The 4,576-nt window shown below is 36.8% G+C and overlaps 1 long non-coding RNA gene across 2 annotated transcripts; it reads left to right on the top strand.

Annotated features, from left to right (window-relative positions):
• Window positions 1–278: 278 nt before the first annotated feature.
• LOC133852470 (uncharacterized) lies at window positions 279–4,149 on the top strand. Of its 2 annotated transcripts, none has more exons than XR_009895950.1 (3): window positions 279–539; window positions 2,274–2,372; window positions 3,691–4,149. It is a non-coding gene; the product is annotated as an uncharacterized LOC133852470 (long non-coding RNA). The 2 variants fall into 2 exon arrangements; XR_009895951.1 differs by having other exon boundaries at window positions 3,712–4,148.
• Window positions 4,150–4,576: the final 427 nt, after the last annotated feature.

The raw sequence follows: 4,576 nt of genomic DNA, 5'->3' as shown, positions 1-4,576 counted from the left end.
TGATGGAAATAAAATAAGATGGGGTTCTTCTATAATTACTAATTGATGGGGGCTTTAAATAAAAGAAAATCCTAGCTTGCCACATGTCACCACCGGATTGGTTAAGAGAAGATTATATTATCTTCTCTCAACCAATCTCAAGATGACACATGGCCCCTTATCTTCTCTTCTTTCCTCTTTTCTCTTCCTTTTCTCCCTTTTCTTTTGGACCACATGTCCTCTTCTCTCTCCCTCTCTCTTTCTCTTTCTTTTCTTTTCTCTTTTTCCCCATTTTCTCCCCTCACCTGCACGCCCCTCTCTTCTCCTTTCTTTTCTTTCTTTCCTCTTCTCCATCTCACGCACTCTCCTCCTCCTTCTCCCCTAGTTTTTCACGCAGCCCAGCCCCCTCCCTTTCTTTCCCCCACGTTCTCATCTCCCTCTCCCTTTCTTTTGCCCAGCCAAGCGACAACCCGAGAGAGAGAGAGATGCTGAATTTCAGAGAAGAAGAAGCAACCAGTTGATGGGAAAATTTATGGGTTTCGGCCATGGGCTTTTGTGGGGTAATTTCTAGCATTTTTCCTTGTGTTTTATGTTACCCTTCGATTATTTAGCACGAAAATCATGCGTAAGGTTTGCGATTTGTTTAGATTCGGATTCTAGGTTTATATTGGTATGGATTTCGGTTTTTGTGAGATTATAGTTAATTTTTGGGTTAATTGCTAAGGAGTTTCGCCCATTGAAGCTAGAATGATATAGTTTGAAGCTGGAAATCATATTGATTTGTGAGGGCTTTATTTGGGTCTGAAAATAGGGTTTATGATTGGAGATTTTTGGAGTTCCTCATGTGGTGCTACTCGAAGGGGTGTTTGTATATGAGGATGGGTATTTAATTCGCCATAATGGAGTAGTGTTAGAAAGATGTATCTAGGTTATGTTGGCTTGTACAATCGTTGGGTAGTTTATTTCTTAAAGAATTGAATTGATGGTATTGTTGTGGAAAATTCTGGTTGGGTTTCTTGGTGTTTGTCGAATGATGTATATTTTATGGGTTTTGATTATTGATTTTGATAACCTATGATTAATGCTTTGTTGCAAGTGGTTAATGCTTGAATAAAAAGAGATTATGAAGGGTTCTTTTTATGGAAATCCAAATCTGGAATTGGGGGTTTTAATTGAGTAATAATGTTAGTGAATTGGTAATGAACATTGGTGAAGATTGGGGTTTTTATTTTGTAGATGCTAGCCCCATGTATTGTACTCTAAAATAGATCGTTAGATTGTTAATGGGATTGGAAAAGTAATATTTTTGGATAAAGTTCCAGATCTGGTTTGTGCTCCTAGATTAGGGTTAATTGTGTTAATTGATGGCTAATTCTCCATTAAGTGGATGGTCTAATGTTTGGTTGAATTGAGTTGAGTTTTGGAGAAGGTATGGACTAGTTTTGATGAGTATTTTGATGGGATGCAAATTTGATTTTTGGAGTTGTAAATTGTGGTTTATTGATGAAGGTTGTCATTGACTTTAAGTTGTTTATTTAAGAGAGTAACTCTGAGTGTTGAATTTATTGATATATTTTGAAATGAGACTTTATCGTGATATTAGAAAACGTAATCGTTGGTTATTGGTGATAAATGTAGGGAAATTTTGGTGGCTTTTAGTAGTTGGGCTTAATGGAAGAAATTGTTTGAATGTTATGAGCATGTTTTGAGGCCCTAATTTAGTAAAGGACTTGTTTATAGGTTTGTGTTGATTTGTGAATGTGACTAAGTGGTTTAAAGTGTTGAACGTTAGGCTTTATAAGTTAATTATTAGAATATCTACCTAACTAGACATAAATTAAGGAAATAAGTAAATAGAGTAGATGTAAGAGTACAATAATTATACTTGGCCAGTTTAATTAATAATCAATGGATTCATTATGGTAAAGTACTTAAGTATATCACCGAACTAAGCTTAAGCCGGATTAACATTGTTTATGTATATGTATACATAAATATATACATATACATGTATATTGGTTAGATATATATGTTAACTTAGTAAATGAATAACAAACTATAAAATTAACAATGATGATATAATTTAATAATAGTAGGTAGACAGATGAAATATTTAACATAACTCAAGGATACTAAGAAGAATAAAAATATGAGCAGACCTAAGTGCTAACCTAATAATAATTTAGGATACTTAACTAGACTTAGGAGCGAGTAACACGACGTGTGGGCACGCGGGTAGTTTTAGTGTCATAGAACGAGTCCCATAGCATAGTCTGACGTTATAATGTTTGCAGGATAGTGTCCGGATTGGAGACTTGAATTGATTCTCCAATGTAGAGTCCAAGTGACTAGAATCCGAGGGGATGTTCAAGTCAAGAGTCTAATGCAGCCAGGTGATATTTTACTCACTGAGAAACTATTATTGTTATGATTATTAGAATAACAAAATTTATGTGTTTTATAAATTCGAACCAACTGTATGTTGATTATCTGTTTTGGTTGATTTGAGTAGTTTCAATTATGTTCAAATAATATCAATGATGTTATGATATGATGTATGGATGAAATGTGTAAAATTGTTTTTAAAGTATTTGGATGTGAGCTGCGGTTGGGATTTAAATTATGCAAAGTATAAAGTTTCATGTTGATTGGTTTATCGTATTTGAAGAAAGCATGAATTGTAAAGAATAGGAGTATAGAGTTTGAATTGTTAAGCATGAGCATGAGCATAAGAATGAAAGGAAGAGTAAGCCTCAAAGAATGGAAAGGAAGGAAAGTCTCACAAAGAATGAAAAGACCATCATAAGCATGCATATCATTGTTTAAATTGTGCTATGTTTTCATGATATAGAATATCGTAGTTTTTTTATGCTAGACGTATTAGTATGCCTAAGAGTTCTGATGGCAAAAGAGCTTATGTATACTGCTATCGTCTAGTTGCATAATTTAATAACATTAAGCTTGGATGAACAAGAATATTGTCATGGTTCGGTATGAGTAATACAGTGTCCTAGGAGTAGATAGATGAATTGTCGTGGCACGTCAGTAGGAAGTGCTTGGATACCCGAGTTTTACTCTAGTAACCGCATGGACAACTACGTGCTCGACATGAAGTTGTAATGCCCTAGGATCCCGTGTTAACCATGTTCCGAAAATGATAGTAAGCTTGTACTAAAGAGCGAGATGACATGTTTTAAGCTTAGTGTGCTTGGTTATGACGCTGTTGGTTGCGATATCAGTGTGGCTTGGGAGTAGGTAGATGGATTGTCGTGGCACATCAGTAAGAAGTGCTTGGATATCAGAGTCTTACTCTAGTAACCGCATGGACAACTATGTACTTTGACATGAAGTTGTAATGCCCTGAGGCACAGTGTTATCACAGTTAATAACGTTAGACCTATGTGCATTTGAGCTACCAACATAAAAGTAATATTGTAGGTGGGTTATACCTGGTTGCTTCCATGCCAATGGAACTTCTACGTATGGGTCCAACTACATAGTATGTTTTAAATGTTTTCTAATAGTCGGTGTTTGCTATATCAGCTATGGGGGTTTTCAAACAAAATGTTATAAAGTGGTAGCTGTTATAGTGTACGCGAGACTAAAAAGAAAAGTTGGTTCTTTGTGAAAACTCGGTTAGTTTAATATCACTGAGGTGGTGAACTGATAATCTCACCTATACGGATGTGGTAAACCCCCATAACCGTATAGATGATGTCCTTTTGGCTGCAGGTACTCGGGTCGTAGTTGATGGGGGGGTCGTAGACGTGCATTTGGGATATTATGACCGAAGCTTGCCGCGATGGTCGTAATTGCGGGACCATGGGCGTCCTCAGTTTTATAGGTTTTGTTGTGGCTTGTGACGCATGTGTCACTCGTTATTGTATAAAGCCATTCCGTTATGTATTTATATTGTGGAAAGACTTAAACACATAGGTATTAAATGGCTCTTGTTGTTATTAATTTATGATAGATGTTTAAGATGTGATTTCCGCTATTGAGTTTATGTTTTCCGCTGCATAGTAGTTAGATGTTGTACTCTGATTTACCAGGTACATATTATGGTGTATGTACCATATGTTGGCTTTGCAACACATCGTCGTGCCAATGTGAGGATCCATTTGTATTTTAAGAGATTAACATTTATGAAATGTTTTGTATAAAAAAAAAAAAAAAAAAATTGGGTCATCACATGGACGGACTTCAGCATTTCTTGGTGTGAGTGGGCATACCATACTTGAGCAAATTGTCTCGGCTAGTAGTTGCCCGCTAAAGGTACTTGATTTTGGGGGCAACAAGTTGGTGACCTCTCGTGGGATGGCCTCCTCGACCATATTTACAACGTACCCTAGATGTTCTACGACATACATCCGAGTGTAGCTCCCCACACAGGGCAATGATAGAGCTGTTTTAAGTCAAAGCGACTAACGAGGGACATAGCTTTACAAGGTGGCCAAGTCTACCACATCAAAAGCATACCCTTGATTCTACACGACACATACACCAAAGTGTGGCTTCCCACAATTGGTGCACCGCGTGACACTAAAGTGGCTCGCAAAGGCATCCTCTTCTCCAAGGAACTTAGGGTCACAACTAA

This window comes from Alnus glutinosa, chromosome 12 (genome assembly GCF_958979055.1).
Source record: "Alnus glutinosa chromosome 12, dhAlnGlut1.1, whole genome shotgun sequence".
Lineage (NCBI taxonomy): Eukaryota > Viridiplantae > Streptophyta > Magnoliopsida > Fagales > Betulaceae > Alnus > Alnus glutinosa.
Note: the sequence above shows the minus strand (reverse complement) of the source record. Positions and strands in the feature narration are given on the sequence as shown.